The sequence below is a fragment of the Myodes glareolus genome, chromosome 2 (genome assembly GCF_982192425.1).
Source record: "Myodes glareolus chromosome 2, mMyoGla1.1, whole genome shotgun sequence".
NCBI lineage: Eukaryota > Metazoa > Chordata > Mammalia > Rodentia > Cricetidae > Myodes > Myodes glareolus.
The window spans coordinates 135,004,548-135,031,874 of NC_142027.1; the positions used below are offsets into that span (position 1 = coordinate 135,004,548).

The 27,327-nt window shown below is 48.3% G+C and overlaps 1 long non-coding RNA gene across 1 annotated transcript in view; it reads left to right on the forward strand.

Moving 5' to 3' along the window:
* LOC148123172 (uncharacterized) overlaps window positions 1-27,327 on the forward strand; it is a 98,495-nt gene that overhangs the window by 63,254 nt on the left and 7,914 nt on the right. The window contains exon 2 of the long non-coding RNA XR_015737328.1: window positions 6,093-6,161. This is a non-coding gene — a long non-coding RNA (uncharacterized LOC148123172). The remainder of the gene's footprint in view (window positions 1-6,092; window positions 6,162-27,327) is intronic.

Sequence of the window (27,327 nt, forward strand, 5' to 3'; positions counted from 1 at the left end):
CTTCCTGACAGTGCTCCTCAGGGTCCAGTCCTTTAACACAGGAACCTGGTGGGCTGCAGGGGCAGTCCCTATCAAACCATGACACCCCATGACAGAGAATGACCAGGGCTGCTGAGGGTGGCGAACCCTGACTGCCAGCACAAAGAATTAGATAGTGAGTGACTAATCCCGTCATGGTCCTGGCTGGGTTCCTTGAAGTTCGTCATCTTTGTCTTTTCTTCTCCCCAATTCTCCTCTCTGTTCCCCATCTCTCTATCCCCACTCCTCCCTTCCCTTCCTCATCTTTCTTTCTCAGGGTCTCATGTAGCCCGGACTGGCCTCAGACTCACTCTGTGCCTGAGGTTGATCCTCCTGTCTCGACCTCCGGAGTGCTGGAAGCAGGTTGCACCACAAAGCCAGGCTTATGCGTTTTTAAGGATTGGATCCAGGGCCTTGTAGATACTAGGCATGCACCATGGAGGATGAGTCATATTCTCAGCCCCATTTTAGCCATTCTCAGTGGAGAGGGGGGGTCTCTGTAAGGATGCCACAGGTCTTTCTCTTGTCCCTCGTCTAGCTTTGACCTACTGAACCTGTGGCTGATGAGGTGGTATATGTCTGAGAGCCTGTGCGTGTGTGTCCAGAGTGGTGAGGGCCGCGTGTTTGGACTCATGTGGTCATCTGTTTATGTCTGTGTGCCTCAGCGTGGCTCTGCTCACAAGAGCTTTACAGTCATTTCCTTCCCCTGCTTGCCAAAGAAACACATGTGGCTGGCTGAGGACTTGACTTCATCAGCGGAGGAGATTAAGGAATGGGTAGGGTTGACCTTTCTTTGTTGGTTTCCTTTCTTCCTGGTCCCCATTCCAATTCCTCCGACTGTCTTCCCTGCCTCCACCTCAGCCATAAAAGCAGAGGTTCATAAACTTCTTAGGGCAAGGACGATTCAAGCTTTCAACTTTGAAGTCTAGTTCAGGCAAACTTTGCTTTGGGGGCCTAAGTCTGTGGGAAACATGAAAACTCCTGCTTCAGGGCCTGTGAGTTAACCATAGCGGGTAAAGGTGTCTTCCTGCTAAGCCTGCTGACCTGGGTTCAGTCCCCCAGGACCAACACAGTGAAAGGAGAGAGACTGACCCTCCAAAAGTTGTCCTCTGACCTCCACAGACAGCAGAGGCACCAGCACACTCAGAAACCTACACACACATATTTTAAAACCTGGCTTCAAAGGGCACCATAGCTGAACGGGGTGGGGTAGGGGGGCGGTGATCTCATGGGGATTCTCAACTTCAGTGCCGTGGACATTTGGGTCAAATCATTCTTTGTAGCAGGGACTTTCCTGTGTAGCATAGAATGTTGTGGTACCTTGGCCTGCACCCAGTCATCATGCCCTGATTGTGACAACCCAAAGTGTCTCCAGACCCAAGGCGGGTCATAATCCCTGGTTGAAAACCGTTGTACCAAGGCCAACACAAGGGATGTGGGAACGGGGGGTGAGGGGGGAATGAGAAGTTCAAGGTCATTCCCTGCTTTGTAGAGACTGTAGCCTCTTGAGACTGTTTCACAACAAAACCAACCACCAAACAGGCGATAGTATGCAAGTGCATGACTCTGTTTCTGTTTGAAGACGGGGTTTCTCTCTGTAGCCCCGGCTGACCTGAAACTCACTCTGTAGACCAGGCTGGCCTCGAACTCAGAGATCCACCTGCCTCTGCCTCCTGAGTGCTGGGATTAAAGGTGTGCAATAGCACCACCCGGCTCGGTGTTTTCTGTTTTTGTTTTGTTTTGTTTTTTTTTAAATACAGGGTCTCAGTTTGCAGCCCAGGGTAGCTTATAACAATCCTTCTGCCTCAGTCTTCCACATGCTGGGATTGCAGGGGTGAGAGACCGCACTCAGGCTTACTGGGAACGTTTGTGAGCGCCCTAGTGAATAACCACCACAACCTTCTATATCACATTAATTGATTAACAATGGTGTTAATTAGGTTAATGGTGTTAATTTAGCTTTAGAAATGTTTGAAAACGGGACGAGGAAGGTGGGGAGGGGGAGGTGGGAAGGGGGAGGGAAAAGGAAGGCAGGGAAGAGGTGGAAATTTTTAATAAATAAATAAATAACATGAAATGTGGCATGTAAAAAAATGTTTGAAAAAGCGCATTGTTGTGTGTGTGTGTGTGTGTGTGTGTGTATGTGTGTGTGCGTGCGTGGAGTGCACATGCATGTGAGCCCCTGTAGACTGTGTGTACATGAGTGTGTGCCAGAGCACATAGAAGACAACTTATGGGGAATCTCGGGGTCTTCCTGGGCTTGGCACAAGATAATTCACCCGCTGAACTATCTTGGCAGCACACTTTTGGCAGTTTTAGGCTGGGTTTTCTACGTAGGCGAAGACGACCCTGGAACCTTCCTGCTCATCCTGCCTTCACCTCCTGAGTGCTGGGGTTTCCAAGGGACACCACGACATCCAGCATCTGTGTTTTCTTTAACAGCTTGGGGATGGGGCCATGGGGGCAGGAGAAGACTGAGGAAGTGTGTGAAAGCAAGCAGGTCACACGATGTGCCTGAGAGACCCCAGCCTTCATCCCGGAGGCCTCCTTAGCTTTGGTGTTTGGAAGAATCTGTGTGGATGCTTAATGCATCCTCTCCAGCTGGCCGGCATTTACAAACTGGGGCACATCTGTTTTTGACAGTCAGCATGGAGAAGGGGAGGGGTCAGCGAGGCAGAAAACCCCCAACAGAAGGATGGATCCCACCCAATGCTAAGACTCCTAAATCAGAGCCTTGTAGTGCAGTTCCATAGAGGCCAGATGATTCTTGGCTGGGCAAGGTGATACATGCCTGTAATCCAGCACTCAGGAGGCAGAAGCAGGGGGATGGCTGTGAGTCTGAGATCAGCTTTGGTTACAGAGTGAGTTCAGGACCAGCTCGGGCTACAAAATGAAACCCTGATCTCCTATCCACTCTCAACCACCTGCCCTCCTCCTCTTCTTCCTTCCTGAGGTTCCAGCTGTCTTATTTCACCCTGTGAACCCCAGACTGTACTTGGGTAATGAGCTGAGGACCTGACAGAGAGGCTACCGGTTGGAAAAACTATAAAGTAAAATGAGCACAGCATATTTTCAAGTACCCTGCTGCACTTAGTGCCCTGTGCATGGGAACTCTGGAAAATCCACACCCAGGAGCTCACTGACACCCTCCCTTGACCCATGCACACATGCTCACAAATGGGCAAAAGACCCCCGCACACATAGAGACAGATGGAAGCCATTTTTAATTGCAGACTCTTAAGAGTGCACACCCCAACACACCACACACACACACACACACACACACACACAATGAACGAGGTTGGAAGAGCCCATTTTGATTCCCCCTTTGGATGAATTTCCTTGCATTACAGATATCCAAGATGGCTCAGAATCTGGGGCCATAAACTGCATTCAACTCCCACTTTCCATGGGAGCCCCTGGAAAATGAGCCCACTGAGTTCTAAGCTGGGCCATGGCTCTAGATGGTTTGGATAACACCTTTGTGCGTGTCTCCACAGTGGCTGCAGTCACTTCCCGGAAGAGACTTGGCCTTGCAAGGGCATTTCAAAGAGAAGCAAACAAAACCTACTGTAGAGAGATGGTCTAGGATGACCAGGACAGGGAGTGACATGGGGACCCCTGGAGAGACGAAATAAAAAACCAGCCCCAGTAGTCTTACAGCCCCTTTCTCCAAGGTCTAATTAGAGATGTCTTGACATTCCTCCTGCACTGAATTTCCTTAAAAGAGTTGCCAAGAAGAAACATTTGGGAACTGTGTTTTGGGTTCAATCCCGTCTGGGAGTCACCCTTACTGGTTTTGCCCTTGGATGACAAACACTTAATTACAATAGACACAGTGCACACCACATTGCCACACGGAGTCCTCACCCCACATCACATACCCGGTCCCGACAGTGGCCTTTTGTAAAAACCAACGTCTCTGATCTTACATTAATTACTACACAAATATACTTGTTGTGGGTACCAGGCTCATAGGATGGAGTCTTCTCGACACATGTTCACAATAAAAACACATTTTTTTTTCTGCTTCCTTCTCCTGACCCTACGTGCGGGGGTGGGAGCCAGGCAGGGACAGATGAACATTTTTCAAGATGTATTCTCTGTCTATTCCTTCCCGCCTTTTATTAAAGAGCCCCTTAAACCCAGCATTCCTGGCTCCTAACGGCTCTCTTTACTTTTGCTTTTATGCCCTGGGAGAGACAGATTAGATTAGATTAAAGACCAGGAGACACCTCGTGAAATCCACCCTGTCTAGGCCATTTGGCTGATAGAGCCCAGGGTGTGGGGTGGGGGTAGGGAGACAGAGGGTGGTCTGAATGTCTGTGTGTCTGTCTCTCGGTGACTTACTGGTGGTCTCTTAGCAAATACCTTGTTCTGGTTGCTATGGATGTAAGTGCCCCCTCCCTGCCACTTCACAAGTAAATAAACAGCCTTTGAGGGCCCGGGAGTGCTTGCTGCTAAGTCTGCCAGACCTGAGTTGGATCCCTAGGACCCGCATAGTGGAAGGAGAGGACTGCTGTCTCTAGTCTGTCTTCTGAACCCCCCCCCCCCCCCACGTGGTGTGGCAAGGCGTGCATGAGCGCCCATCCCTGCCACCATAGTTAGATAAATAAAGTAAAAAGAACAAATTAATAGCCTTCGATTGTGGTCCGATTGTACGGTCAGTGACGCGTTTTTGAGGGACCTAAGTCTTCTCTTTTAACCTCTCCCCAGTTCCAAAGAAGGCAAACCCGTAGATGAAAAAGACAACAAAAGAAAGCTCTCTCTTTCTCTGCCCCCACCCCAGGTACCCTGATGATGTCATGGCGGTAACCAAGGCAGCACGCTGTGACATCACAGCTCAAAGAGTACCCCTGACCTTGGCCTGGAATTCAAAGGGAAATCAGCCCATAAAGTTCTAAAGCCAGCAGGAGATATATATCCTTAGTCATAAAAGAACAAACGAAGTTTGGGGTGAGGGGCCTGGGGGAAGCATACTGTAAAAGTCCCTGCCAGATTTTTAAGGAAGTGCCAGCGGCCTTTCGGATGGTGAATTCAGGCTTTCAGACAGAAAGGGATAGACGCTCGCTCACCAGCCTAGAAATAGCTAGGTGAGGCCCCTCTCTTCCGAAATCACAATCTTTACAGAGGGAACAGAGGGGTGGATCCTGGCTAAGCAGGGATCAGGGGTAGCCAGGGAGGGAGAAACCCTCCCCCAGAGTGCTCACAGAAAGGACAAGAGTTCCATGCCAGGCTGGGCCCAGGAACAGAGAGATGGTGACGCACACGCGCATAAACTCTGGGGCTTTGGCTAAGGAAGGGGTGTGACAATGTTGGGGTTTGGTTTTTTTCCCCTTTGACAGTGTTTTTCTACATAGACCAGGATGATCCCCGCACTCGGTGGTCTCACTGTCTCTGCTGAGGTTTAGGGGACGCCACATGGGCAGGATGCTGGCTTTGGATCTCATTGTTGCTCAGGCTGACTGTGGATTTTCAGCCATCTTTCTGCTTCAGCCTCTGGAGTTGTTCAGATTACAGATGTGAGCCACCAAGCCTTGACTGGCTTCTTAGTGATTTGTCTGACGTTAGGGAGACCCTAGGCACAGAAGTTCAAGACCTTTCTGTGCTGATTGTGTAGTTTTTATGTAAAAAGTTACTGTGGAAGGTAAAGTGCGAAAACGCAGAGGTCAAAGAAAACCTGAAATACTTGGTGAGAACCTGTTTTTGTTGTTATTTGTGTGTTCTTATTTTGTTTTGATTTTTAGGTATGGGGATCACTTGTCTGGCATGTATTAGGCCCTGAGTTCAAGTCCTAGTACAAGAGGGAAAAGATTGTATTCAAAATATTGGCAAACACCTTTAATCCCAGCACTCGGTAGGCAGAGACAGGAAGATCTCTGTGAGTTCCAGGTCAGCCTGGTGTACAAAGAGAGTTCCAGGATAGTCAGAGCTGTTACACAGAAAAACCCTGTCTCAAAAAACAAGCAAGCAAGCAAATAAACAAAAAAGAAGAAGATGATTTGAGCTCAGGGGGTCTGGATCAGCCTGGGTAACATAAATCGTGTCTCTTAAAAACTTTTTTTTCCTTTTAGGACAGGCATGGTGGTGCACATCTTTAATCCCATCCCTTGGGAGGCAGAGGAGTCAGTATGGTCTACAAAGTGAGTTCCAAGAGTGAGACCCCATCTAAAGGTGGGATGGCGGCAGGAGGGGGGGAGGTAAGTTGGGTGTGGTGGCTCACGCCTGGAGGCAAAAGGCAGAAGTGCTACAAATTCAAGGTCAGCTTGGTCTATGGAAGGAGTTCCAGGTCAGTCAGCAACTAAAAAGCCAGCAACTAAAAAGAAGAAGGAAGTCATTGTCAGATAAAACATTCATTTGTAAACCGGGAAAGGTGAGTTTCCGGCTCCCACCTCTTGGGTGGAGGCCTATACTCAGCTTATAGTTGAGAAGTGTGAGCTGGTTGTCTGGTAGAAGTGACAGGAAGCTCTGGCAAGAGAGACCCAAGGTTGACGCTGGGCAGTTTAGAAAAGGAAGTATTGGTGGTGGGTGACCACACACACACACACACACACACACACACACACACACACACACACACACACACGTCTGTGATTCCAGCATTTGCCACCAGGGAAAGAGGACCAGGAGATCAAGGCTACCCTGGGCCTACTTAGTTTGAGACCCAACCTGGATTACAGTAAAGGGAGTAAGGAGGAAAACAAACAAACAAAAACAAAACAAAACAAAACAGTAAAAAAAAAAAAAAAAAAAGAAACAAGAAAAGAAAGGAAGTGTTTGGATCTCTGGGGCGACCCTGAGGCTCAGCATCATGGACTTTGTGATTTGGGCCTTCCAAGAATCACCTGGCCTTGTGTTGCAAGGCTGTCCATTTCTTAGACATCCTGGGCAGAGGTCGGACACACAGTGTGAGGGGCTGGGCTACAGAACTGAGCACTGTCCTGGCTGTCAGGAGGACTTGCATGTGACATTTCTAAGGTTTGTTTTCCTGCCTTTCAAACAGGGATGCCTGACAGTTTACACCAGAAAGCGCAACTCTTGTCGGGGGAGGCTTGGATCAATTCTTAGGCCGACCAGAACCTGGGGCTGAGGTACAATTGGGAGGGTTGGTGATCCATTAGTGATGTCTGCCGAAGATTTGGGGAAGAATGTGTAGGCTTCCCAGGTCCCGTTCTTGAATAGGATTCTGATTCTGGATTTCCTTCTTGGATGTGTGGCTGTGTAGTTGACGTATGCATACACGAAACCCTGTGCATGTATGTCCCTGACATTTGGAGGGGACACAGACAACACACTTACCATGTGCTCTGATCTGTGGTAACAGGCTTAGCCTTGGAGTACAGGGAGAACTGACCTACAAAGGAAGAGCAGTCAAGGTGAACTTCCTGAAGGAAGTGGCAACTAAGCTAGATTCTAAAGCATGAATAGATATTACCTCGGGGAGAGGGCCAGACACGGGGGAATGGAATTTGGCTGGGTTTGGATCGGACAGATTGTCTTGTGAAATCTGATAAGTTTGGGAAGAATAGTGGGAGTCAGTGAGGAATTTTATGCAAGGCAGCTTAGTTATCGGCAGAAATGGTGATTTTGAAAGCCAGGTGTGGTAGGGCACGCCTGTGACCCCCCCCCCCCCCCCAGCACCTGGGAAGGGGAGGGAGGAGAATTGGAGTTTCAAGGCTAGCACTGGGGCAAGTTTGAGGCTAGCCTGAGCTAAAGGAAGCACGCTCACGTCAGGGTTAGGAATGTATCTCAGTCAGTACAGGGTAGGCTGCCTATTCAGCGCGTACCGATTCCAAGCATGTGAGTTTGATCCCCAGTGCTACATAAATTTCACATCTATAATCCCAGGGTTTGGGAGGTCAAGGCAGGAAGAGTACAAGGCTACCCTGTCTAAATTAAAGAAAAGAAAAGAATGGCCCATTTAACAGATGCCAAAGCATGGAGTTGGGAAGTGGACTGAACAACAACACACAGCAAACAAGTCAGCAGCAGAACCAAAATTTGAACTTCGATTGTCATAGCTCCTAGTCCAGTGGTGTTTCCTCCCCACCTTATCCTCAGGCAGTTTAGCCCACTTTGAACTGCATTATTTCATGTCAGAGGAAAATAAAGTCTGTACTGGGTAGAATACGTGTGCATGTGCGTGCGTGCGTGCGTGCGTGCGTGCGTGCGTGTGTGTGTGTGTGTGTGTGTGTGCTGGAACGTGAACTCTGAGAATGTGACCTTAGTTGGAGACAGGAACTTGGTAGATATTGTTGGGTGAAGAGGATGTCAGCCTTTGCATAAGATCTAATTTAATGACTAGTCCCTTTATAAGAACAGGAGGGTAAGCAAGATGATTCAGCAGGAAAAAGCTTGCCACCAAGCCTGAGTTTGGTCCCTGGGACTCACAGGGTAGAAGGAGAGAACCGACTCCCCTGAGTTGCCTTCTGACCACCATATGAAAGCCATAGTGATAGTGTGTTCTCTCTCTCTCAAAATAAATAACACAGCCGGGAGTGCTGGCACAAGCCTTTAATCCCAGCACTTGGGAGGCAGAGGTAGGCGGAACTCTGAGTTCGAGGTTACTCTCTACAAATTTAGTTCTCGGACAGTTAGAGCTACACAGTGAAACCCTGTCCTGTGTGTGTATGCGTGTGTGAGGTTAAGTAGTAAGTAAATAACTAACGAACAAATAATCTAACATATGAGAAGATGCACCGAGACACGCAGGAGACCCCAGGGACACGGAGGTGGGGGTCACAATCACACACTGACAAAGCCGAGGGGACTCTAAAGGTGGCCAGAAAACCCCAGTATTGAGGTGCCTCCCCAGGGAAGCAGTTTGCCAAGCCCTGCCAGGTTAGGCCTGTGTGATCTCAGCATGGGAAGGCTGAGGCAGGAGGAGGTTTGCGGGGAGAGGGAAGGGTGTTGGGTAAATGGATTCCTGGGAGCTGGGGCCAACATCATGAGAGATTTCCATTGTCACCTAGGCGTGCAACCTGGTTTCCTGAGAGAATGCGTCAGTTCTCAGGGCTGTACAGCCGGAAGATGAAGCCTTTGCTCTCTTGTTTGACCTTTGAGGATGACTGGGCTGCTCCACAGAGTCCTCTGGATAGCAGAGCCTGTCCCTGGCTGTGCAGGGGTATGGTGGCAGGAACAGCATTATGAATATTATAACAACCTCAAGAACAAATGTCACCTTTCACTCTTCTGCTTCCTACCATTTAATGGAGCCACCATGGTCCCCCCACTTCCATGAGTTCAGTAGCTGTCTCTGTCTCTCTGTTCCCATCCTTGGGGTGGGGGTGGGGCTCATTTTCCTTCAACACGTGTTTTCTTCTTTTTGAGCTAAAGATCCCAGGTTGGTCTTGAACTCAAGGTTATGTTCCTGCCTTCACTTCTCTGGGACTGAGGTGACAAGCTCGTACCTGCCACTTCTGATCTACCTGCCTCAATTTCTCAAGTGCTTAGATTACAAGCATGCTCCACCATCAGGTTTGGGGGTGTTGGGGATCAAATCCTGCATGCATGTGAGGCATAATGGTTGCTGTTTGGTTTGTTTTAAGACAGTGGGACTCTGTAGGCTCTGCTGGCTTGGAACTCACTGTATGACTGAGGCCGACCTTAAGCTCCAGGCAATCCCCCTGCTTCAGCCTCTTCAGTGCTGTGGTTGCAGAGGTGAATTGTTATGTTGGACTCAAATGTCAATGTTTTTCTCTTGTGGAGATAGTTCTCTTTTGGGATAAATATGTAAGATGATAGCTAATGAGCTGTACAGATGTGTGAGTGTCTGCCTGACTTGTAAATCCAACCAGAATGACTTGAGCTATGGCTAAACGTAACAGCAATCACACGCGAAACCTGAGCAGAAAATAACGTAGGCTGTCATTGTGAGCTTAGGCTAGAGAAAGATTACTACTAGGACACAAAAATCATATACCATGAAACAAAATTAAATGACTTAGAAGATAAAGATCTAAAAAATCATCTTCTCTGAAAGACCCTATTAAGAAAATGGAAAAAAAAATCAGGAAATGGTGCGTGTGTGTGTGTACTGTGTGTGTGTGATTTGTAAATCATTTGTCTGACCGGGGACATGAATCTAGAATATTACAGAAGTCTTTGAAGTCAGTCAGCAGAAGACAAATGACCCAATTAAAAACCAGGCAGAAGATTTTTGTTAATGGATCCTCCGCAGAAGACACAGCAGAGGCTGCCCAGTCTCAGTAGCCTTTAGAACACTAATGGGAACTCTCAGTTCATGGTTGCTCCTATCCTTGTCTGTGTATTAGGTTTCTGGTCAGCTTGGACTATGTAAGACCTTGTCTCAAATCAGAACAGAAATAGGGAGGGGGTGGCAAGATGGCCAGGTGCGTACAGGTGCCCTGCTGCCAAGACTAATGACTTAAGTTTGGTACCCTGGTACCCACAAGGTGGAAGGTGAGAACCAACTTCCTCAAGTTGCCCTTTGACCTCCACATGTGCAAGGTGACATGCACACACCTACCCATAGAGTCTTGCTTGCTTTCAAGATGAGTGACGCATAAAGAAACCATCATGGCGCCAGCATGGGGCAGATCTGGGAGCCAAAGCCCCTAGGGGAGTTATCTCAGTGCCCAGTTGGCTGCAGAAAGGGCTCCTAGCTGTTTAAGCCCTTTGGACGTGTCTGGACTTGCTGGTGCTATCAACTCCAAGAAGTCCTTGATTCCCAGGAGAAAGTTCCTCAAGAAGCCTTTAGCCACTAGTAACTTTATCTCTAGAACAATAGGCTTCCCTCCAGGGCCCAGGGCCTGTGAGCCTCACGCGCCTCTTTTCTTTAATCTCGTCCGCTGTGTGTCTGGGAGATAGGCCAGAGGGATGCTAATGTCCCCAGGATCTTAGAGGGGATGATCAGCTGCTGGCTTCAAAACACTCCAGCCAGCTTGGGAGGTGGAGAAGGGATCAGAGAAAGCTCCAGGGCTAGAAGTAGTCAGGAATGGGCGATAGGGAGAGTCTGGAGCCGAGGTGTTCATCAAAACAGTCAGGGAGTAGCTGGGGGCACTGGGTCTGCTCAGCTGCCTCAGTCACCTGAGAGAGCTTCCAGCTCCTGTCTGGGGGACCGGGAAGGAGGGCTTGGGTTTCTTCTCTGAAAAAGAGAAAGGGGAAAAAAAGAGAGAAGGTTGCTTGCTAAGTGAACTGGGAAAGTGGACTAGATTTCATCAAAGGGAATCAATCAGGAAGGAAGAAGGAAGCTGGGTACTCAGTGAAGTTCCAGCAGAGTCTCCCCCCCCCCCCCCCCGCCCCCAGGCCCAGGGGGTGGGACTAAGTTCCCAATTGGCCGATAAGGACAGAACACCTAGGAGGTTAAACCTCTTGCCCTCCGGCCTTGGGCTGTAAAGATAAGAAATCAAAGCTGGACTTTTCCATTTCATTCCCTCTGTCCACACTCATTAAGTGATTTCATTTATTGGGTTGGTTGGTTAGTTACCTAGATTTTTTTTCTTTTCTCCCCCCCTCCCGCCCCACCCTCAATACAGTCTTGCTACGTAGCCCAGGCTGGACTGGAAGTCACCAAATCCTTGGTGTGGGATTACAGGTGCACACCACAGGTCCAGGCTTCTTTTCCTTTTTGGGTCTGCTATCTGCTGCCTGGTGCCCCCTGGGGCTCCTGACCTCTCTGAGCTGGCCCTGTTTACCACGGCAGCTGGTCTTGCTTGGTCTGTTTCCTCCTGCTCACCGCTGCTTTCTCCCCTCCCCTCCCACAGTTAGACACGCTTCCCCCAGGTCACCTGTCTTCCAGACTCATACAAAGAAGGAAGGAAGCTCTTCCCTCCTCTGACCTTTAATCTCAGCTCCTGAGAGGCAGAGACAGGTGGGTCCCTGTGAGTTCGAGGCCAGCCTAGTCTGTGGAGTGAGACCCTGTCTCAAAAACCTGAGTAGGAGTCAAACCAGCAGAAATCACAGGTTGTCTTGTCCAGGGATGGATGGCAATGGAGAGGATTAGCGCACACAAGCAAGAAGGAAGAGGCAGGGTACTGGGGAGCTTCCAACATCTTGCCTCCCCCATACTGTCCCAGCTGCTTGGAGTCCAGGCCAAGGTGAAGGGCACAGCACTCTCCAGACTCCTGCTGTGCGGCGAGTGTGGATTTTGTGTTTACATTTTCTCCTTTGAAGGCTGCTTGGGAAAAGCAACAGTTCTGGAAGGAGGTAACAAACATATTGTCTTCTCTTCTCTGGCCAAGAGAAATTTTAATCACCCTGCAGAGTAATGGGCTCAGAATAGCATAATAGAAACAGTGCTTAAAATACTTTCTTGGGTGGATAAACACGGCACAGGGAGAAAGAAAAAAAAAAACCCACTGGGAGGCTGCCTCATCCCTTGCACCAGCTTGTACAACGGCAAGGACAGAGGCTCCTTGCCTCTGAGGAGCAGTGCTATTTAACCAGGATGCATGCATTTTAAACTGAACCCCCCCATCCCACGGGGAGGGGGAGCATCCATCCTGAGGGTGCTCCAGCTGGTCACTCCCCATTTTGGACCTGTCACAAAGTGAAGAGAAGCAGACCGGATGTAACTAACTTCTAGGTCTTTGAATAGGGTCTCTCTTTAGCAAATTTATTTGAGACAGTGTCTCACTATGTAGCTCTGAAGACCAGGTTGTCCTGGAACTCACTATGTAGGTCACCCTAGCCTGGAACTCACAGAGATCTGCCTGCCTCTGCCTCCCAAGTGTTGGGATTACAGTTGTGAACCACCATGCTTTTTTTACTTTTATTTTAAGACACGATTTTGCTAAATTGTCCAGACTGAACTTGAACATATGACTTTCTTGTTCCACCCCCCACATATATAGCTGGGAGTATAGGGCTGTGTCACCAGGCCTGGTGGCTCCCCTCCCTCCAGGATCTCTTTCTGTAGCCCAGACTGGGCCCAAATGCATATGTTTGACCTTTCTGCCTTTTTCTCCCAAATGCTGAGATTACAAGCATGTGTCCCCCGTGCCTGATCTTGTAATAGCTTTGCACATAGAACCCTGAAGGCAAAAGTGAGTGGATTTGCTGGGGCAGGGTACAGATTGTGACTAGGTAAGCTTGCAAGCTCATAAAATGAACATATGTCTATTTCAGCTAAAGGTAAACCCCAGAAAGAAAATGCCAAAACTCAGAGTTATAGCATTCAAGATACAGGGGCCAGCAAGAGGACTCAGAGGGAAAAGACACGTGCTGCCAAGCTTGGTGACCTGAGTCTCCCTACAGAAGAAATAAATGCAGTGTTTAAAAAAATATCAAAATGTAGGGGCTGAAGATGTATCTCAGTGGGCTGAGTGTTTGCCTAGCGTACACAAAGTCCTCTGTTTGATTCCTAGCACCACAGAAACCAGGTATTGTGGCACAGGCCTTTAATCCCAGCACTTGAGAGGCAGAGGCAGGCGGATCTCTGTGAGTTCCAGGCTAGGGTGGCCTACATAGTGACTTCCAGGACATCCTAGTCTACAGAGTGAGACACTGCCTCAAATAAATTTGCTCAAGAGAGACCCCATCCAAAGACCTAGAAGTTAGTTACATCCGCTCTGCTTCTCTTCGCTTTGTGACGGGTTCAAAATGGGGAGTGACCAGCTGGAGCACCCTCAGGATGGATGCCCCCCTCCCACTGGGTCCCCGCTAATAATGCTTTAGCACGTAGTACATGCCTAATATATGAAGTCTCAACTGAAGTGCTTTGGATCTCTTGAAGGCCCATTTGCTAAGTCAGGCATGGTGGCACACCCTTGTAAAAACACTTACTAGGGAGGCTGAGGCAGGATGATTTCTTGAACCTGGAAGTCTTGAAAAGAAACAGCAGGGCTGAGAAGGGCTAGATGTGTGAAGACTGTCCCACTGAACTCTCCCAGAGTAGCCACGACTGCTTGGTAACTGAAAGAGGTGTAGAAAACCAAGCAATTTATTTACTTATTTAATTTATTTAATTTTTTAAAAAGGTTTACTTACTTATCTATAGAGTGTTCTTCTTGCAGGTATGGCACCAGAAGAGGGCACCAGATTTTATTACAGATGGTTGTGAGCAGCCATGTGGTTGCTGTGAATTGAACTCAGGACCTCTGGAAGAGCAGCCAGTGCTCTTAACTGCTGAGCCAGCTCTCCAGCCCCCAAACCAGGCAATTTAAAAAGGTAAAGTGATTTCTCCAAAAGCAAGAGTCAAGGCAAGGAAAATCCAATCCACCCCCCCCTTCCCCGTTTTTTTTTTTCCCATCAAATTCCAGGATCTTCTCAGTTTGCCATAGGGCAGAGAACCACGCCTCCCAGCAGGATGCTGATGTGTTTCTTGCCACCTTCAGGCCCTAAGTAGAGAAACACATAGCCTGAGGTACAGTAGGGTGTGGTGGCACGTGCCTGAAATTCCAGTGCTAGAGTCTGAGGCCGGAGGATTCCCAGTTTGAAGTGAGTCTGGGATAGGTAGAGAAACTCCCATGGTCAAACCAAAAGAAACAAAAATTAAAACAAGCCCCAGATGCTAGGGGCTCTGGGTGGGTGGGAGTCTCTATCTTGGGATCTTCAAGGACTCTTGGAAGTTGTGGTCTCCAGTCTCCAGATTGGACTGCATTCTTGGGCTTCCAGTAATCAGCTACTTCCTGTTGTGTGTGGACCTTGTGGCCTTCAAGATGACCTATGCCCTTGCCCCTCAGCAGCCGTCTTTCTGGTGTTTGCTCCAACGTATAGGCTTCTTTAGTTGACCATGAACTAAAAGCACTGTTGTCATGAGTGCATCAACCTGCTCACCTGGGCAAACACACCACTGTCCACTGTGGATTCTTGGTAATGTGGCCCCAAATACTGGAAAAGGTGACTCGGAAGGTTAAGAGTTCAAGGTCATCCTGGGCTATGCGAGACCTTCTCTAAGAAAAAGAAAGAGAGAGGGAGAAGAAAAGAAAAGAATGGTGTGTCTGTGGCTGTGTCTCAGTTGGTAGCAGGCTCGCCTAGCAAGCACAAAACTCTCAGCACTGCCTGGTGGGGCACACCTGGAATTCCAGCATCTGGAAGGAGCAGGAGGCAGAAATTCAAGGTCATCCTTTGCTGTGGAGAGAATTTAATGCCACCCTGAACGATAGGAGCAGCAGGATGCTATCAAGTCAGCATTTGTTACCAAGTCAGACTATGTGAGCTCCCAGGATCCACATGGCAGGAGAGAATAAATTCCTGCGAGTTGTTCTCTTGCTTCTACTAAGGCACGCACACAGGCACACACACACACCATACCACACCACACACTACACACCCTGAGACATGCACACCACACCACACACTACACACACTGAGACACACACACCACACCACACACTACACACCCTGAGACACACACACCACACCACACACTACACACACTGAGACACACACACCACACCACACACTACACACACTGAGACACGCACACCTCGGCATACCACACCATACCACACACACTGAGACACGCACAGCACAGCACAGCACACCACACACTACACACACTGAGACACACACCACACCACACACTACAAACACTGAGACACGCACACCACACCACACACTATACACACTGAGACACGCACACCACACTACACACACTGAGACTCACACACCGCACGACACCAGTCCCTGCCTGGGACCGGCCTTCGTGGCCCACTGCCCACTGCCGCCACTTGGGGACCTGCATTGTTTTACCCTAACACTGTCTCAAAATAAAGAGTACGTGGTTGTGTCTGTGAGGATGGTCCCAGGCTAGCCTGAGGTCCTGAGAGAGAACTGGGAATGGGGCACTAGGGCAGTGAGCCTTTGCTTAGCTTGCAGGAGACCTTACAAAACGAACCAAACAAAAACAAACAACCCACACCCAAAATACAAACAAACCAAAAATCAGACAATCTTCCCAAGCCCTCCCCCCCCCCAAAAAAAAACAAAACCAAGAAACAAAGATGGCAAAATCATAGGAAAAGTGGTTTTTGTTTGTTTGTTTTTCCAGACAGGGTTTATTTGATTAGCCCTGACTGTCCTGGAACTTGCTCTGTAGACCAGGTTGGCTTTGAAGTCACAAAGTTCTGCCTGCCTCTGCCTCCTGAGTGCTAGGATTAAAAAAGTGCCTTACCACCCACCGCCCAGCGGAGAAAATGTTTTTATTTATTATTTTATTTTTTAATTTTTTCTGGATTTTCAAGACAGGATTTCTCTGTAGTTTTTGGTGCCTGCCTGGAACTAGCTCTTGCAGACCAGACTGGCCTTGAACTCACAGAGATCGCCTAAGATTAAAGGTGTGCGCCACCACCTCCTGGCTTGTTTTTATTTTTATTATTTTTTAATTAATCAATTATTTTGAGATAGGTTTTTTTTTTTTCTTTTGTGTAACTCTGTTCTGGAACTCACTCTGCAGACCAGGCTCATCTCAATCTTACAGAGATCCTCCTGCCTCTGCCTCCCAGGCTCCGTCACTTAGAGGTGTGCACCGCCATGCCTGACCTTGGGAAAGTGTTTTAAAGGAACCAGATATCTCTATGATCTACTTGTTTGAAGATCGCTTTATGAAACTCTGTAATCTCATCTACTTGAGAGCCAGAGGCAGGAGTAGCATGGGTTTGAGGTCAGCCCAGGGAAGCTGCAAGATCTCTTTAACTGCACCCCACAACGCCCTTAGAAAATTCCAGACAAGCCAAACTACCTCAGCAATGACCCTCTTTCCACCCTCAAATTCAAGCAAATTAAAAAACCTGAAGGGGAGCCTGGCAGTGGTGGTACACTCCTTTAATCCCAGCACGCCCGGGTAGCACTTTGTGCTCTTGCTGGGGACACAGGTTCGAGTCCGAACACCTAAATGGCAGCTCACAACCATCTGTAACTCTCGTTCCAAGGGTTTTGATGTTCTCTTCTGGCCTGAGAGAGCACCAGGCACACGTGTGGTGCACAAACATACACACGCAGACAAAATGCTTACACACATAAAATAAAAATAAATCTTGATAAAAAATTGTAAAAGCATTGCCTTGGTGAAAGACTATCAGTCATGGGTCGGGGAGCCATGCATGGGGCCTTGCCTGCCTGCAAGACTGTAGGTGACTGATGGATATAGTCTTAGTCTTCATCTGAGGATCCACAGGTGAACTCACCCAGCCTCCAAGGAACAGTGCCAAACCTGTGGCCACACACACAAAACAACAAAGCATAAATGTGGGAGAAGGGTTTGGAAGGGTGTCAAAGGGTGGGACGGTGACAGAATCTAGAATTATATACATGAATATAATTATACATTATATGCCTGGATAAATTGTCAAGAAACAAAGTTAATGATTTAAAATATATGAGTATATATATATATATATACACACACATACACACACATACATATGTATGTGTATACATACATATGTATGTGTATATATGTGTATGTATGTAGATAAACTGTGGTTAACCAGGTGGCCAGTGTCCTGACTTTGATCCCTAGGATCCACAGGGTGGAAGGAGAGGGCCAACTCCAGCAGGTTGCCCTCTGATCTCCCCATGTGTGCCAGTGGCACACGCTGCCTCCCTAATCAATAAATAAATGTTACAATAATAAAAACCAAACAAACTGTGCTGTGGCTACCCATTTGCCCACAGTGTAGATTCCTCACAGTCTTTGCTGGTTGTGTGTGGCGTTAATCACCACGTATCCATCAATTCCCCTGAGAGCTTCTTGCATTTCTGTCAGTTTGGAGCATCAGCTTCCTCATTCCCCAGCACTCAGCTATGCACTTCATTAGCTAGAGTTCAAGGTTTGCTTGTTTTTGAGAGAAAATTTACACACAGTGGACCGCTTAAAGCTTAAGGGCACCCTTCTCTAAATATTGACAAATGCACACAGCGCTGCAGCTAGAGCCCTTATCAGGGGAGATAACATTCTCGCCTCCCTTCCTCCAGCCTCTAAGCAACGACAGCAGTCTGTCTGTCCATCCTGTCTGTTAGCTTTGCCTTTTCTGAAACCTTGGCGGAAATGGACTCCCATGTAGCCCCGTGCTTTTACTTTATCCAAGATAAAACTTGTATCTATGCTTTCTTTGCTTTATTACAGTCATGTACTAGTTCTTTATGGGTAAGACACCAAGCAATAGAACCCGAGATTTGCATGCAAACCACACAAGCGCTCTACTACCGAGTCACACCCCTGGCCCTGCCTTCCGTTTGGCTGCAATAATAAACCAGGTAGACTCGCGCAGTTTTGATTGTTCCAGAAAGAGATAAAGACAAGGTGGGGTGCTTTGGTTTCAGCTTTAAGGGCTTTGTGTGCATTATCTCCATCTTTAGAACTTAGAAAACTCCCTTCCCCTGGAGATAAATTGACACACGCTTCAGGAAAAACACGATTATTAAGCCGTTCATTTCCTAGTGCCTGCATACTTCACATTTTGCTCCAATCTCTGCTGCTTCTAATTGGCAAAGAGTCACCTTGGAACCCTGCTCTGCCTGCAAAGGTGTCCCATAGGGCGTGAAAGGACTTCTCCTAGGAGTGGCTGTCAACTTGAAACTCCAGATCAGAGATTAGCATCGCAAAGTAGCTTGTGACCCCGGGAGGACCACTGTCAGGTGGTGTGATGATAATTTCTAATCATAGCAACGCTTGGTTTTGAACACAGTCTGGATCAAGATTGCTCAATTTATGGCTTGATTGTCTCCAGCCAAGCGATGCTGCTACCATCAAGTATGCTCTGTAAAAACTGAGCTTTCACTTTATAGCCCAGGCTGGACTCCGTCCAAATTGCCAAGTAACTGTTGACTCCTGATCCTCCTGCCTCCACCTCTCAAGCACTGGGGTCACAGTCAGGAATCATTACACCAAATGTTTTAATTTTTAGTCTTTGAGAGAGAGTCTTTAGTTCTGAGATGCAGCTCTGAAAGAATCAGAATTACTTGCTGTATAGCTCAGGCTTGCCTTGAACATACAGCAATCCTCCTGCCTCAGCCTCCCAAGAGTCGGAATTCTAGGTTTGTGCCACCGCTCCCACCTTGCTTTGAGTTTTAACTTGTGATCTCTCTGGCCTAGGGTTAGGGAACGTCTCTCTTGTAGAGTTTGACGAGCTGAGTTGAAAGAGGCCTCTGAGGGCAGTTAAATGGTAGAAGGATGTGTGCAGGCCGTGTGCTAAAGCTGGGGAGAGGCAGAGTTTGGTCTCGGCCCTGGGGTGGAGTCTAGGGGCCCAGGCTCCATTACTTTGCAGGTTGTGTGTGTCCAGCACTGGGGCCTGTTGATCGTACTCCATTCTCTCCTCAGTACCTGGCTCAGATCACCTCTTTTTCTTTTTAGGCAATGTCTCAGGCAGCCTAGGCTGGTCTTGAATGTGCTGGAGACTCAGACTCCTGCCTCCACCTTCCAGTTGTCTGGGTTCCATTCTGGGATGGAATCAGGGCTTTGTGCATGGTAGGCAAGCACTCTATCAACCGAGCCACATTTCCAGCCCCTCAGAATTTCCTGTCTGTGGCTTCCATTCTTGCTCCCTGTCATTTCACCCCTACAGCCTGTTTCTGTCTGTCTGTCTGTCTATCTATCTATCTATCTATCTATCTATCTATCTATCTATCTATCTATCATCTATCCATTAATCCATCTAATTATCTATCTATTCTTTTTAAGATAGGGCTTTCTTATGTAGTCCTGGCTAGCTTGGAATCTGCTGTATAGTACAGGCTAACCTTTCACCTCAAACTTGTGGTGGATCTCCTGCCTCAGTCTCCAGTGCTAGGACTAGAGGCACGTACTGTCATGCCTGGGCCCTGTATTTTGGCTTTTTGAGACCAAGTCCTGACTTTCACCATGTAGTCTAGGCCAGCCTTGAAGTCACATCAGCCCTCCTGCTTCAGGCCCTGGAACAATGAGATTGCAGACGTGTATGCTCTGCCAGGTTTAGCGTGTGTGGCGTTGGGCAAAGCAGACTGGATCCCTACTCTAAAGTCCCAGTCCCTTCCTTGCCTCGCATGTGTCCTTGGGGTAAGCGTCCAGATCTGGCCAGCCTCTCTTTCTCAGTCAGCTTTTACCACTGCCTTCCAAACTAGTTCAAATCGCTTCTAGGCTGGGAAAATAGGTTGGAGACCTGAGTTCAGTCCCTAGCTTGGAGTGCTGGCACATGCTTTTAAATTCTGTGGGGGAAGGATTCCTTCCCTTAGGCTCGCTGGATAGCCATCCTTGAATCTGTGAGCTACACACACGCACGCACGCACGCACGCACACAGGCACGCGTTTCTACACACCGTCCCTTGGAGGGCCTCCCGGAGCCTAGTTGAGCCACAAAGCTCCTGGAAGCCTTCAGGTTTCTACTTGGAACACATCTCCTTAGTCTCAGATCTGTCCTGGAGACATTGGGTAGGTCACTCACACCTCCATCTATTTGTTTGGTGGTCGAGTAGCATAGCTCAGATTGCTAAAAATTACATTTATTTATCGATTTGTGTGTTTCTGCACAAGCATGTTTGGGGGTTTGGATGTGGCACTGCACATGTGAGCATCACAGGTCAATCTGTGGGAGTCAGTTCTCTCTTTCCACCACAGAGGTCTCGGGGCTCGAACTCAGGCCGTCAGTCTTAGTGGCAAGCTCCTTTATCCCCTAAGCCGTCTCATGGACCCCTGGCATAGTTTTTGATGTGCTATGCAACCCGCCAGTAGAGTCCAAAGAGACACCTTGATAGGACTGAGAAAATGACCATTTTGATCGCCTTTTTCCTCTTTCAAGTCTTTTGTGTATTTTTGGTGACCTTGGCTTCTGGCCACTCACAGTTTCAGGGATAAAGTTCACAGATCTTTGTCTCCTCTACTTTATAAACGTTAGACTTTGCATGGATGCCTTTATTTAGGTGAACAAAGAAAAGTAAAAGCAAAGTAAGTGATGAAGAAAAATGAATGCAGGAGAGGTGTGGGGGTGTGGGAGTGTGGCTCAGTCATAAGGTTCCTGTAGGCCATGAACAAGAACCGCGGTTGGCGGTTGTCTCATCCCTAACAACACACCTCTTCCCTCCAAGTCTAGCAAAAAGTGAAGTCTGGCTTCAAAGCCAGGTGTGCAGGACCCAGACACACTCAACTACAGACTGACATCATCCTGCTCCAGGAAGATCAATGCCGTGGGCACCAGCACTTTCTTCCTCATTTTCTCTGTGTCACCTCAACTTCGCCCTGAGATGCCAATCCTGGTCCCCATAATTAGGGGGGAGATAGCTTTCTATCTGGCTGTCTCTTTACTTTTTTTATCTACTGTCTAGCTATCACCATCAATCATATCTACCTATCACCCATCCTTCCTATCTATCTATCTATCTATCTATCTATCTATCTATCTATCCATCTATCTATCTATCATCTATCAATCATCTATCACCTATCTAATCTATTCTATCTAATCTATCTATCTATCTATCTATAATCTATCTATCTAGGTTTTTTTTTTTTTTTTTTGGACAACCTCCTACATCCTAGGGTGGCTTTTGAACTTACGATATTCCTAGAGTGATCCCAAACTCCTATCCTCATGTCCTACCCCCCACGTACTGGGATCATCGACACTTACCACTACACCTGGCTCTGCAATTCACTTTCCCATAGCAGCTTTGAGAAACTTTCTCAACAAGGAAACTCAGCCTGCCAACAATGCAGGGCCTCTTACCCTTTCCCTCCTGTAAGTGGCTTTTCATCCAGACCCTGGGTGAGTATCTGGGCCTCAGGGATCCATCTGACTCTCATATCTAATGCTTAGAATCTTGATTTAATTGGGTCAAGATTTTTGCATTATGCTGTAGAAAAAGACACAAGATACTACCTTTTTTTTTTTTCCTAGCCAGCCTTGCTTGTCAGTTGATTGGCGGAATGGGAAGCAGAGCATCCCTTGTTTTACCTCATTGGAAAAAGAAGGTATACCCATCTTAGCACCACAGTGGAGGTTAAGAGAGAGAAAAGTATTTCCCGTGCATTCGGTATTCATTACCTGCCAGACACTGTGCAGGAAAGATTTCTAGGCTCCCACGGATGCGTGGTCTAGCTGAGCACACACAGCAGGGCCATAGAAGTGCACATGTCCTTGCAGCAAACGTATCCCAGTGGCAGAGTAACTAGCTTGCGATGCCTGAGGTGCCAGGTGCTATCTTTATCCTACAGAGGGAAAGGAAAAAGCAAAGAGAGAGACTGAAAAATCTGAACACTGTGGTGAATCCTGCAGTTCTACCAGCAGAGAAGAGTCAGCAGGTAGACAAGGAAGGAGTTCAAGGGCAGCCTGGGCTACACAGCGAGGTCAGCCTGAGCTACATGAGACTGTTAAAAAATGTTCCAAAGTTGAGTGAGCTCGAACCGACTGTTTATTATTATTTATTTATTTTGAGGCAGGGTCTCTCTATTGTAGTCAGTCATAACTAATTTAGAGCTTCCTATTTAGATCAGGCTGGCCTCAGATTCATAGAGGTCCACCTGCTTCTGCCTCCAGAGTGCCAGGATTAAAAGTGTGCACCACCATGCCTGACTGTTTTTAGATTTTAATTACACACACACACACACACACACACACACACACACACACACACACAATGTGTGAGGACAGAGGACACATTGCCGAAATCGTTTTGCTCTGTACCCTACTTGGGTTCAGGAGATCCAACGCAGACCAAGCCCCTTTACCCACGGAACCATCTTGCTGGCCCCTCGAGAAGACAGAATTTTAGCATGTATTACACAGGTACCCGTGAAAGGAGGAACTTAAGGATGAAGGAGGAGAGAGCGAGCAGGAAGAACCAGATCTTCAAACGGTGCACAGAGTCCCTGAATCCATTTGGAGAGGCTTGGCATGAACTGCAGGCCTCAGCCACAGGCTCTCTCTCCTGCCTGTCCCGAAATAGTTTCCGGGAACCATGGTACTTCCCCGCCAGCCAGCAGTGGGGAGATAAAGTAAAGCTGTGTCGCTTGTCTTGGCTGCCTCTCAGTTGACACCTCTGACAGGCCGCTTTGATCTCGGGTTATCAAGGCCTAACCCCGCGCCTGCTGGCCTACTCTGCCAGCCCCCCTCCCTGCACAGGGGAAAAGGGCATTTCAGAAGGTCAGTTCGGGGAGGGACAGGCTGCTCCCTGTGCCCAGATGGCCCTGAAGCATAGGTGCTGCTGCATGCAGAAGGGTGTCCGATTTTACTCTGCAGCAGGGATGGATGGGGGAGGGGGCGGGGAGTCGGGGAGAGTGGTCCTGGCTGAGAAATGAGCCGTCCAGGTTATGCCTGTAGCACGGAGGGTATGTCCACACCGCAGAGAAAGAGGGGTGAAAGCCAGAACTCCCTTGTTCTTGTCTCAGAACTGCTGCCGAATCATTGGCCAAACCCGGGCAGAGCTTGCATGTCTTCTCTTCAGACCCTTCATCTGGTAAAATACAGAGGTTTAATAACTATGAACGCCTCTTCCCAACAGATCCACATATAGACCCAGCGTACAAACTGGATGGAAGCAGAGTGGGGGCTGGCTGAAGAGAGGGGACCCTGGGATTTGGTACCTCTATTATTTTCTAGTCATTATTATTATTATCATCACCCTTGTGTTTGTGACGCCATCTCAGTAAAGTCCAGACTGACCTGCAACGCACCAATCAGCCTCATGAGTACCGAAGCCCAGCATACATCACCACCTTCCTGGCTCTGGTTCAGTAAGGTTCGTGGGACCAAGGCCCACTGTTGCAAACACAGACTAGGCGTCTGAAAACTAACAAAGATGTTGGGAGTGAGTGAGCTGGCTCAGCAGTAAAGGCACCAGCCACCAAGCCTGATGAGTTCCATCCCTGGGCCCCACGTAGGGGAATGAGAAGACTGCCTCCTGTAGACTGTCCTTGGATCTCCACATGCGCTGAGCGGCACACACCCCTGCTTCACACACAATAAATGAAATAGGACAAGACTTAAAAGAAAAAGGCAACACAGTAGGGGTGCATTGCCCGTGCAGCTTCAGAGGCTGCAGTGTGAGGTGAAGGTGGGAGCAGGCTCTGAGGTGGTGGGGGACGTGGGAGCCTGGTTTGCACTCAGTGTCAGGGTCTTTCCCCCTAGTGTTTATTTTTATATTATGTGTATGAGTGTTTACCTGTACATATGTATGTGCACCCTGTGTGTGCAGTGTCCGTGAAGGCCAGAAGAGGGCATTTGATCCCTGGTGACAACAGTTACAGACAGTTGAGAGCCACCATGTGGACGCTGGCAACTGAACCCAAGTCCTCTGAAAGAGCAGCGAACTCTCTTACCTGCTGAGTTGTCTCTCTAGTCCCAGCTTCTGGGGATCCATGAAGCCCTGTTTGGATGTGAAGCTCTGCCACATACAGGTGGTATGGTTTTGGGCCACCTTCCTTCTCCAAGCTTCTTCACACTGATCTGTTAAAAGTGACTGAATGCCTGGGCATGGTGGTGCACACCTTTAATCCCAGCACTCAGGAGGCAGATGCAGGTGGATCTCTGAGTTCAAGGCCAGCCTGGTCTACAGAGTGAGTTCCAGGACAGCTAGGAACACACAGAGGAATCCTGTCTCAAAAACCCAAACCAAAACCAAACAAAATGATTGAATGCCTGGGCATGTTGGTGCACACCTTTAACCCCAGGACTTGGGAGGCAGAGGCAGAAGGATCTCTGTGATTTAGAAGCAACCTAGTCTCACATTGAGTTCCAGGACAGCCAGGGCAATATAGAGAGACCCTATCTTAGAAAACAAAAAAGCAAAACCAACCAACCAAACAAGACTGGCAGCAAAAGCCATAGACAAGATATAACTGTGGCCCGACTCATGGGGAGGGGCAGTATGGGTCCTGGCAAAGGCCTGGCAGGCAACTGTATGCAGATGAATTTGCCTGGGTTTATTTTGTGGCCCTTTCATGGCATTTGGGTTTCCCTAGGCAAATGCTCGGATGTTCTTTTGCTTTCATAGTATGGAAATGATGCTTTTGAACTGTGCCCATGAGGTGGATAGATGGGTCAGGCCCAGTTGGTGTTGGTTCTGGGCCGTTTTGATACAAAGAAGAGCCAGTGTACAGATGGGCATCCCAGAGACTAGCTGCTTTTGCATGGGAGATGCTTCTGTGGAGTTTATACCTGGCTATTCCAAGTGTGGTTCATGGACCAGCAGCATTGGCCAGGAAGCTTGGGTCCCCTGCTCCAGGTCCCACTAGCATGAACGAGGGTTTGGAAATACATGCTTTCTTCTTTTTTCCTTTCCTTTCCTTCCCTTTCCTTTCCTTTCCTTTCCTTTCCTTTCCTTTCCTTTCCTTTCCTTTCCTTTCCTTTTCTTTTCTTTTCCCTTTTCTTCTGTTCCCCCTCTCTTTCCCTCCTTCTCTCTCCTCCTCCCTCCCTTCCTCCTCTCTTTCCTTCTTCTCTTGTTTTATGTGTATAGATTTTTTTCCTGCACTTACCACATGCACCTATGTAATGCTCACGAAGGCCAGAAGAGGGTGTCAGTGACCCTAGAATTGGAGTCACAGATGGTTGTGAGCTGACTATGTGGGTGCTGAGAATGAAACCCAGGTCCCCTACAATTGTAGCCGGTGCTCTTAACTGCCGAGTCTTTTCTCCAGCCCCAACAGGTGCTTTCTTGAGAGTAAACCCTAATCACTGTGTGACATTCTCAGTCACAAGATGGATGCGTTGGTAGGATTCTGTGGGTTAGGGAACACACTTTTCACTTGATTAGCAATGTCTACCATGGGTAGAATGGGGGTAGGGTGGGGTGCTGGTTATCCCCGTACTTTCTGAAATGTCTTTGCAGCTCTTTTATGAAAATAGAGATGAAGAATGATGGTTGCCGAGAGATGCGTCTGTAACCCCAGCACTTGAGAGGTGGAGGCAGGGGAATACAAAGTTGAAAGTCTTCTGTGGTTGCATAGTGATTTAGGGCTCTATTGGATGCTGCTTTAAAAAAAGGTGAGAGGAAAAGAAAGATAGTGCAAGAGAGAAAGAGAGGGAGGGAGGGAGGGAAAAAGGGAGGGAAGGAGGAAGGGAGGGAGGGCAGATGGAGAGGGATGCAGTGGCATTCCTCAGGGCAGAGAAGAACCGAGAGCTCAGGGTGAGGTAACCCAGCTCCAGCATTCGAAATGTTTTCTTGCCAGGTTTGGTGCCACATTCCTGGGGACACACTGTCTTAGAATCAGGACCAACAAAAGCAATCAGAACCACCAAAGCTGTGATAAAGGACACGGGCCAAGTGGGAGTAGCCTGAAACCAGAGAGCTCAATTTCAATCCAGCTTCTTCCTTTTCCTTGGGGGTCACAGAGCACACAGGCCCTTTCTGTGTGCTTTGCAACAAGGTCTTGCTATGTAGCTTAGGCAGGACTCAAACCCGAGATCCTGCTCTCTGTCTCCCCAGCACCGAGACCGTCGGTGTAACTGCAACACTGCTCCACAGCCAGGTTTTTTTCTTTTTTAAAATAGTTTTACGGTTTCTAGTTCTCACAGATGTCCTGAACGGTTCCTCAGACTATGAAGTGGTTCCAGTCGAAGAAGGGAGAAGATGAAGCAGAAAGTAGATAAAAGCAGTTGCTAGCAGCCCACAGAGGAGCCGATCCTTGGTCTCCTGAGGCATTCCAGGAGTGGAGAGCTGGGCAAAATAAAATAAAATAAAATAGTAAACACTCAGGAGGGACCCTGGTGGTGGTGGGCGATGGGAACTAAGCACCCGATTCCAATCCACGGATTTCCTCCTCTCCCGCAGACGCAGGCTGTGTATAAACTCTATGCAAATGTGTTTACTTTGTATTTTATTTCAGTTGGAGTTCACTCAGCTGTCAGGTCCTATGTCAACATGTCAGTCGCTTGAACAAACAAGCGTTGCGAGTGGAAATATTTCAGATAAACAGACATGATGTTATGACATGTCAACCCCAACCCAACCCTGGGGGAGGGGGAGATACAAAGAAGAGGGAGGGAAGCAGAGCCACCGTCCCTGGAGGGTCAGCTGCAAATAAAATAGAGCTTTGATTATTTGTGGTGTCTGTGTGTGTGTGTGTGTGTGTGTGTGTGTGTGTGTGTGTGTGTAGGGGTGGGGGTGCTGTGTGTGTGGGTTCCCCTGCTCCCTGGCGTTAATGTGTTTTGTCAGCTGAAGAGGCCGCTTGGCAGGTACCCTGAGATTCTCCCGGTGTTCCTGTTGAGTCCCAAAGAGGAAATGAGACCAGCAAAGAGGAGACAAACCCACCAGATTAATCGGTGGCATGCTGTGTGACAGCCAACTGCCAAGTCCTCCTCATCTTTCTCTTCTTCCTCCTCCTCTCTCCTTGCTCGGGCTCTCTATAAACTGCCTCAGAGGAGGCATGAAGACATGTTTTGTTTGCATTCTGTGTGGCGACAGAATGGGGACACACATGAGGAAGAAGTGACTGCA